This window comes from Thamnophis elegans, chromosome 1 (genome assembly GCF_009769535.1).
Source record: "Thamnophis elegans isolate rThaEle1 chromosome 1, rThaEle1.pri, whole genome shotgun sequence".
NCBI lineage: Eukaryota > Metazoa > Chordata > Lepidosauria > Squamata > Colubridae > Thamnophis > Thamnophis elegans.
This window is the reverse complement of record NC_045541.1, coordinates 165,544,264-165,554,534: the sequence shown is the minus strand read 5'-3', so window position 1 is coordinate 165,554,534 and position 10,271 is coordinate 165,544,264.

Sequence of the window (10,271 nt, the reverse complement as noted above, 5' to 3'; positions counted from 1 at the left end):
CGGCAAATACCACCTCTGGCTGGCCCCGCCCTCCCGTCCCCGCCATATTCTCTTGTTTTTTAGTCCAGCTGATTCGCGCGGCAGAGCGGATTGCCACGCCTCAACTGAGCTAAAAAGCAGCTCAGCTAATCCATGCCGACACCAAGGGCAGTCGTTGAGCATTGCACATGCAAAGCACGCTCTCATAGAACTGGTATGAAAAGATTTGGAGTCCCACCACTTAGGCTAGGGATGGGGGAGAAGGCGGGTTTCAACAAAAGGTTGGAATGACAGGTTTAGCCATCTATTGAAATCCAATCTGCAAAGTGGGTGGAAGATTTCCTACTTTGCCCATTCCTTCTGTGGATAAAACTTCAGATGATCACTCTTATGTGGTCTCTTGTTCCATTGCTGTCTTCTACTTGTCTTTTCCAATGATTGTCACCTTCTCTCTTGTGTGGATACATGCAATTGCAATGCATGGGCTATTCAATTTAATACGGCATTACAGATAGTCCTAAAACTTATGACAGCAATTGAGCCCAACGCTTTCCTGCCTCTCTCACACTAATGTGCATGCTACCACTCTTGGACTCAATGGTCTTTTTCGCTTGATTGTCTTTCACCCTTGTCAATCACTCACATTCACCCATCTGTCTCTTGTTGTTGTTCTCTCATTCACTCACTTTCACTTATTTAGCCCAAAAACAACTGCTGGGAGTCAGGTGACAGATTGAGATGGGAAAATAGTATGCATGAGACACTTTATAAGACCCCAATCTAATGTTTTGCATGGAATCCCTAGGCTCATATAAATAAAACCTGCTACGTATGTTTTGCTGCATACTCAAATTCCTGATGCCTAATCAAGCCTGCTGCCCAGATCAGAATGTTCATGGAAGGAAATCACAAACAAGTGGAGGGGTTGTGTTGCATTGTCAGATTATTTTATCTCTCTATATAAAAGCGAAATACCACTTACACATCATCATGAAATCTCCAGAACCGTAAAGCCTACAAACTTGAAATTTGGCACGTATGTTCCTCTTGGCTTCTAAGTGCTCACTAAGAAAGGATTTTTCGAAATCACCATCAGATCATTAGTATTTCTTATATTATTATTAAGACGCTCTGATGTTAAGGAGTTACGTAGACATTCTACTCCCCCTCCCCACCTGAAAAGAACTCTGTTCCAACTGCCACTTGGATGTGGGTGTGGCAGTGCATGACTCATCTAGCCTGCAGGTTGGGAGTTTAGACATTCTACTCCCCCTCCCCACCTAAAAAATGCTCTGATGCTAAGGAGTTAGACCTAGGGAAAGAAGGGGATAAGAGGAGAAGCCTCTGTGGGGCAAGCCTGAGGGGAGAAGGGAGGATCAATGGGGCCAGCCTAAGGGAGAGAAGGGGATAAGATAGGAGAGGCTTCTGTGGGGCAAGCCTGAGGGAGAGAAGAGGACAATTGTAACTACTCATTAATTTTCAAGCTGTAAGTGTCGATTTATCAAGCCCAATCACATAGTTTTGTAGCGGAGCACAGGTATCTAGACCAGGGGTAGTCAACCTTTTTATACCTACCGCCCATTTTTGTATCTCTGTTAGAAGTAAAATTTTCTAACCGCCCACCGGTTCCACAGTAATAGTGATTTATAAAGTAGGGAAGTAACTTTACTTTATAAAATTAATAAAGCAGAGTTACAGCAAACCCCTACCGCCCACCATGAAAGCTGGAACGCCCACTAGTGGGTGGTAGGGACCAGGTTGACTACCACTGATCTAGACTTATACGCCGCTTCATAGTGCTTTACAACCCTCTCTAAACAGTTTATCATAGTGTTAGCATATTGCACCCAACAATCTGAGTCCTCATTTTACCCACCTCAGTCTGAATGAACTTTGGGCTGAGAACCTTGAGCTGGAAGCCGGCAGTTAGCAGAATTAGCCTGCACTATTGCATTCTAACCACTGCACCACCATAGCTCTTTAGTAGCATCTACAGGGGATGGGAATAACAAAAACAATGTCACAAGTCTCGTCCCTTTTAGATTTGCACTTTCCCATTTCATGTGCACCCTGAAGGGGCAGGCCTTGCAGGCAATGCTACAACGCTGCTTTTGCTATGTTGCATCCACATCCCGCAGATGCCCCTGTGTGGTGCAGAGGTGGGTTGCTACCGGAATTACTGCCAGTTTGGCGCACAGTTTTTTTTTTTGTTCGAACCCCTAGCACCGCATAGCAGAGTAAGCTCCCGTTACTTGTCCCAGCTTCTGCCAACCTAGCAGTTTGAAAACATGTAAAAATGCAAGCAGAAAAATAGGGGCCACCTTTGGTGGGAAGGTAACAGCATTCCATGCACCTTCAGCCACAGAGAGGTCTTTAGATAGCGCTGGCTCTTCGATTTTGAAATGGAGATGAGCACCGCCACCTAGAGTCGGGAACAACTAGCACATACGTATGTGCGAGGAGAACCTTTATCTCAGCTTCTAGATTTTGTGCTTGAGACAGAAAAAAAAATGAAACTCTGATTTTGGGATTTGCTGATGACATACGTTTATTGTTATAGAAATGGCTAGTTTATACTAGGAATGCAAAGATAAAAAGTTGAGGCTGTGATGTTATTAACCTTTGTTCGAGTGCGCTGAAAAGAATTGGAAGTGAATGGGTTTTTTCCCTGCTTTTCCCTTTACCCCACACAGTTCTCTTCCATTTCCCTCCCCACTTTCCCACAATCTTTATTTGCGCTTGTATTTTATGTTTTGATAAATTTAACAAAATTACATATATTAAAAAAAATGAGTGGAAAAGCCTTCCTTTCAATTTGCCTTATGCAATTCCTTTTGCTACCAGAAGGAGGCAGTCACGGAACACTTTCACAAATAAATTTCCATTTCTGAAGCATTGAGAAGTTCTGAAGGAGAAAAGATGAAGGGGCTGTAGAGACTCTGGAAAGAGTGCAGAGAAGAACAAGCTGCAGGAAGATCATTAGGGGACGGGGGCTAAAACATATGAAGAACAGCCGCATAAACTGGGCATGGCTAGTCTAGTGAAGAGAAGGCCTGGAGTTGATATGATAGCCGTCTTCCAACATCTAACGGGCTGCCACAAAGAAGAGATAGGTGAACCTCTTCTCCAAAACACCTGAAGGCAGGACAAGAAGCAATGGATGGAAACTAATCAAGGAGAGAAGCAATCTAGAAATTATGAGAAATGTCATACCATTGTTCATTAATCAGTAGAACTGCTTTGCTTTCAGGAATCATGGATGCTCCAACACTATACGTTTTTAAGAAGAGATTGGACAGCCATTAGAAGACCTCCAAGGTCCCTTCCAACTCTGTTATTCTAAATTCTATTGCCTATCTCACTTGCACTTTACAAAATGCTAAAAATCATTCTATTTCAAAGGGTTTTGAGGGCCCGTATATGTGCCTTGAAAGAGACACGATGGCTCAGTGGTTAAGATGATGAGCTTGTTGATCAAAAAGTTGGCAGTTCGATGGTTCAAATCCCTAGCACTGTGTAACGGAGTGAGTTCCCATTACTTGTCCCAGCTTCTGCCAACCTAGCAGTTTGAAAGAATGTAAAAATGCAAGTAGAAAAATAGGGACCACCTTTTGTGGGAAGGTAACAGTGTTCTGTGCGCCTTTGGTATTTAGTCATGCCGGCCACATGACCCCGGAGACATCTTCGGACAGTGCTGGCTCTTTGACTTTGAAACGGAGATGAGCACCACCCTCTAGAGTCGGGACCAACTAGCACATATGAAAAATAGAAAACAAAGAAAAAAGTATAAAGTGGCTTCTGATATTCTTCACAACAGTTATAACTATACAATGTTTTATTTATACATACATACATACATACATATATATATACACACACACACACACATACATACATACACGTATACACACAGACACAAATATATATTTCGTATACACATAGATACAAATATATATTTCACCTTTCTCTAAAGTTACATTTTATTACTCTGCTTTGTACAAATGATCCTATTTAATCATCAAAACCGTAAATCACAAGTTCTGTTTTCATTTTTCTTCAAAAAGTCTATAAGTGGCTTTTAGCCAGCAAGAAATGTAGACAATATATTTTCTCAACTCAAAGAAATCAGCATATCCATTTCACCAAAATTTGTCAACTTCACCAACTATTCCTCCATTGTGGATAATGTCAAACCTTTTCATCTCTGTGCAACGTGTGTGTGTGTGTGTGTGTATGTGTGTAAGATGTGCATTCCTTGAGGTCATATTGTGTGCTGTGACACAATTATTGACACAATTGACACAAAATACAATTATGACACATTATGAAATCCGCATTGAGAGGCAAAAAATGATATAACATGAAATCAATCAAAGCCAACCATAAACTTCTAGATCAGTATGTCTCAACCTTGGTAACTTGAAGATGTCTGGACTTCAGCTCCCAGAATTCCCCAGCCAATGCTGGCTGGGGAATTCTGGGAGTTGAAGTCCAGACATCTTCAAATTGGCAAGGTTGAGACACACTGTTCTAGATTCTTCTTGAAGAATCTAATCGCAAACGACCCCAGGCTTGAATAGATTCATATGAAAAACTCAAACTGCTAATCACACTCACCAACACACAAACCAGAAGCAGGTTGTCTGCAGGAGATGGACAGCATCAAAAAGATCAAGATCAATATAGAACTGAAATGGAACTTGGAGGTCTTCTAGTCCAGTGATGGCCAACCTTTTTGCTATCATGCACCAAAAGCGGGGGGAGCGCAGGGGTTCATAATGTGCCCACACCCATAATTCTACGGTTTGCCCATAGGGCTGTTTTTCTCCCTCCAGAGGTTTCAGGGAAGCCTCCTGTAGCCTCCGGAGGGAGAAAAATGGCCCAATGTGCAAACCGTTCAAGTCTGTTCCCAAACTTTCGGTTTCCGTGTTGGGTTGTTTTTCGCCCTCCGGCGGCTTCAGGGGAAACCTCGGGAGGACAAAAAACATCCGTAAATGAAGGCTGAAACCAGCTGGCTAGTGCGCACATGCGTGCTGGAGCTGACGGCAACGCCTCAGGTGCCCTAAGAAATGGCTCTGCGTGGCACGCCTGCCATAGGTTTGCCATCACCTAACGCTGTCTAGGGCAGGAATCCTCAGACCTTCCCAGATGAATGGCCCATCCAACTTCTGCTTGAAATCTTCCAGGGATCTTGCACCCATGACTTCAGGAGGCTGGCTGTTCCACTGTTTAATAATTTTCACCGTCAGAAAATTCCCTCCTATGTTGAGTTTGGATTCCTCTCTGTAAATTTTCCATTCATTGTTTTCATCTTATGCTTGGGAGTCCTGGAGAATAAATCGTTCTCCCCTGGGATAGTCCTTCATGTTTTGGAAGGCGGTCTCATATCTCTCCTTGGGCTTCTTCTCTTTAGGCTAAACACCAAGTTCTTTCAACTAGCCTTCATAGGATTTAACTTCCAAGCCCCTCATCATCTTGGTTGCTCTTCTCTGCCCTCTTTCTAGTTCCTCAGCATTCTGTGTTTATTGTAGCAGCCAGAACTGGACATAGAACTCCAGGAGTGGCCTGACCAGTGAAGTAGAGAGCGATACATTCACTTTCCGTGATCTTGACATTATATCCCGGTGGATGCAGCCCATAGATTGCAGAGGGGTTTTTTGGGGGGACGGCTTCCAAAGTGACATCACATTTCACAATTGAAGTCCTACCTCTTTCATCAAGTGGAGATCTGGGGGGAAAAAGTTGAGCTGCTTTAATGAATGTAAGAGAAGTGCTTGTAGTGGTTTGATGTAGTGGTAAATGAGAGGCGGTGAGTCCTCTTCTCTTAGGCTCGTGATGGCGAACCTATGGAACTCGGGCCGGAGTGGCATGAAGATTCCTCTCTGTGGGCAGGAGCACCATCCCAGCTGCTCTTCCAGGATCCGTCGCACACATGCACCAGTTCTGGATCCCGTAGCAACCGGGTGTCCTCATCAGGCATGCACGCTGCACAATCATGCACATGCCACCACCCAACGACACTCAACTGCTCGGCGGAGATTGTGCAGGTGTCGCACGCTGTGCACGCATGCCCAATTGGCCTGTTTGCACCAAAAAGCGGTAAGGAACGCGGGTGGGCAGGTGGGTCAAACAATCCATCGTTCCGGTATGGTGGCCGCTGCTCCCAGCTACCACCAATGTGCCCATACCGAACCAGACCGCCCGGAACCCACCACTGGCATGCACGCAGCCAGCTGCACTCTTGCAGGTTCTGGAATGTGCATGCACACTGAACTAGCTGGCCGGCGCGCCTGCGCACATCGGAATTCAGAAGAGAGTAGCTGACTAGTGCTCATTCTCACCGGACCAGCTGGTGGCACGCAAGTGTGGGACAAAACCCAGAAGAGCAGCTGGCCGCCGCGGGCTTGTGCATCGGCCAGCTGCTTTCTTCTGGGTTCCTGCGCTTCCAGTTCACATGTGCTCGAGTTTCAGCACTCGGTGCCAAAAAGGTTAGCCGTCACTGCCTTAGCCAGAAAACCAACTGGGTGACCTTGGGCCAGCCACTCTCTCTCAGCCCTCGGAAAGAGATAATGGCAAATCTCTTTTAAAATCTTGCCTAGAAAATGGCAGAGAATACCCCAGGCAGTTACCAGGAGTCAGAAACAAATTCAAGAGCACACTGACATCAAATAATTATTGTCAACCTCAGATATTGACCCTATGGGACTATGTAGCATCCCCTAACTTCATGCAACTCCATTCTGGCCCCTGCTTTGCTTCCCTCTGCCACAGCAGTACTAAAGGTCTCTCCTCATTGTATGCCTGGGAACTAAACTCTCAGCAAAGCTTACCCTTCACACTAACTCCCAATTAGAGCCAAGGTGGCGCAGTGGTTAAATGCAGCACTGCAGGCTACTGCTAGATCAGCAGGTCAGCGGTTCAAATCTCACCGGCTCAGGGTTGACTCAGCCTTCCATCCTTCCGAGGTGGGTAAAATGAGGACCCAGATTGTTGGGGGCAATATGCTGACTCTCTGTAAACCGCTTAGAGAGGCCTGAAAGGCCTATGAAGCGGTATATAAGTCTACTGCTATATTCTGCATTTTTAAACTAATGGAAGCTTATTGGATTACCTCGGCCTCCTTCCTTCCTTCCTTCCTAAGAGTAAATGCCACTTTTTTTTTTTAAAGAGATCTGGAAACTTAGTCTAAAAATGGTAAACATACCACCGGCTGAGTCGCCAGCGCCAGCCCATTAATGAGCCAGCTCAGCGGCAAAAGATCGAATGGCCCTGGTGAGCATTAGTGCAATGAACCAATTAAAGGCATTTCAAGTCATTATGTGAACATTTCTGCTCCATTCACATAAATAATTTTCAGGTTGTTTATTCTGCCACATGTAAATATATTCTCCCTCTTACCACCCACCTCTTCTTTTTCATCGTATATTTAAAATGCAATTGTAAAACTATTCCAGAAATATGCTTGGTTTACTGTTTCAGCATTTCCTCTTCAAAATTAATGCTCAGGGCATGTTACTTAACAGATTCCTGCTTTTGCTGTGCTTGAATTCTTAGGGAGGAATGAAAGTAGAAGTTCCTTGATTTTACAGGAACACTTCTAATTAACCTCAATATAAAAACCTATAGATCAAGTTTATCCCCTTAAAAAGTGACTCGGAAAGGTCAGATTGTTATCTAATTAGCTTTATTAATTAACATACTTTTGCCAAAGGGAATAAAAAAATCTAATTAAAGACAAACAATACTGGTAGAAACTATGCCTCCTCTGATAAAGGTTTGTACATTTTAGGGAACGAACCTTTAAAAGCAAACAGTCCAAAAATGCCACTTTTAAAGTAATAAAAGGTAAAGGTTCCCCTCGCACATAGATGCTAGTCATTTCCAACTCTAGGGGGCGGTGATCATCTCCGTTTCAAAGCTGAAGAGCCAGCGCTTTCTGAAGACGTCTCTGTGGTCATGTGGCTGGCGTGGATTCGACTGTTGCGACTGTTGTCTACTTTTATTATTTGTATTTTGTCTTTTATGTTCCCCCTTTTTTTCCCCTTTGAATTGTTCGCCGCCTTGAGTCCTCCCAGAGAAGGGCGGCATACAAATAATAAAATACCAATACCAATACCAATGACTAAATGCTGAAGGCACACAGAACTCTGTTACTTTCCCACCAAAGGTGGTTCTCATTTTTCTACCTGCATTTTTACATGCTTTCGAACTGCTAGGTTGGCAGAAGCTGGGACAAGTAATGGGAACTCACTCCGTTATGTAGTGCTAGGGATTCGAACCTCCCAGTTGCCGACCTTTCTGATCAACAAGCTCAGCATCTTAACCACTGAGCCACCGTGTCCCTGTTTTAAAGTAATAGGTTAGCACAGTACTAAGGAATACTACAGTGTGCAAATTATTATGGTTTGTGAACTACGGTTAGTTTCTTCTTAGGGTAGGTTTGGATCTTACACTATGCTAGAAACAAACAGTACTCTGTCTTAACATACACATGAACATGTTGCATTTATTTTGCTGCCTGATTTTGTTTTTCTTAAAAACCACTTCCTAATATTGTTTCTTTCTCAACTGAAGTTGGCTCTTCCAAAGCATTGCACAGACCTAAAATAAATTCGGGATCCTTTTTAAATTGTTTTTTGTCTTAGGAAAAGGTCAGCTACAAAGTCTGTGATTAAGGACCTCGGTTTCCCAAGTCAATCCTACTACTTCCCATTCACTGCACTTACAAATAACGTGTTAGAATTCCCATTGGAATCAGTGGGAACAACAACAGAGAAACTTAATTAAAGGAAACAAGAGCTGCACTGAGGTCATAGTCAAGCAGGGAGGGATTAACAAATGTATAATCCGTTGCCATAAAATGAATAAATCTTTCCCCAGATGAGGCAACATTTCTATCAATACTAACTTGGCAAATTGAAAATAAATCCAGATAAAACGTAAGGATTTTGGGCAGCTGAAAATAGGGATTTGGTCTTTTTTTCCAATTTTCCTGGTCCTTTCAATAGCTTTAAATGTCATAAAGCTCTTCTGAGAATTTTTCTGAGCAGGATATCTATCCTTTGAACAATTCCTGATCATGGTTGGTTGATTCCTTCTAGAACAGTGTTTCTCAACCTTGGCAACTTGAAGATGCCCGGACTTCAACTCCCAGAATTCCCCAGCCAGCTGGCTGGGGAATTCTGGGAGTTGAAGTCCGGGCATCTTCAAGTTGCCAAGGTTGAGAAACACTGTTCTAGAACAATGTTTCTCAACATTGACTTCAACTGCCTACCATACTAACTAGAGAATTTGCAGTTTACTAGCTAGGCAGTTGGGAACAGTGGCTAAGACACTGAGCTTGTTGATCAGAAAGGTCAGCAGTTCAGTGGTTCGAATCCTAGCGCCGTGTAACAGAGAGAGCTCCCATTACTTGTCCCAGCTTCTGCCAACCTAGCAGTTCGAAAGCATGTAAAAATGCAAGTAGTAAAATAGGGACCACCTTTGGTGGGAAGGTAACAGCGTTCTGTGCGCCTTTGGCGTTTAGTCATGCTGGCCACAAGACATGACAAAGTCTTTGGATAGTGCTGGCTCTTCAGCTTTGAAATGGAGATTAGCACTGTCCCCTAGAGTCAGGAACGACTAGCACATATGTGCAAAGAGAACTTTTACCTTTACATTAGCCAGCCAGTTGAAGTTCACACATCTTCAAGTTGCCAAGGTTGAAAAACACTGTTCCAGAAGATGGTGATGAGAAAAGTTAAAAAAGTAAAAGAATTAAAAAGAACTGATTGTTTTTACTTATTGCTTTTAGTATTTCCTCTTTCTTTTTATTTTCTTTTGGTAAATGCATGTGCATTTAGTTTAGGTAATGATAAAAGCAATAGACTTATATACCACTTCACACCGCTTTACAGCTCTCTCTAAGTGGTTTACAGAGCATATTGCCCTCAACAATCTGTGTCCTCATTTTACTGACTTACGAAGGATGGAAGGCTAAATCAACCTTGAGCCGGTGGGAATCGAACTGCTAAGCTGCTGGCAGCCGGCAGTCAGCAGAAGTAGCCTGCAGTACTGCATTATAACCACTGCACCACCATAAACTACAGTGACCACAATATAAATCATACTACACTGAGTTTTGCAGTGTTTTATAATGATTTCTCAAGGTGACACTAGGATATTATATTTATTTGTTATGTGATCAATAAAATAATTCTGAAGGTAATGAAACTACCCTGTTTCCCCGAAAATAAGACCTCCCCGGATAATAAGCCCAATTGGGATTTTGAGCTCATGCACTAAAATAAGCC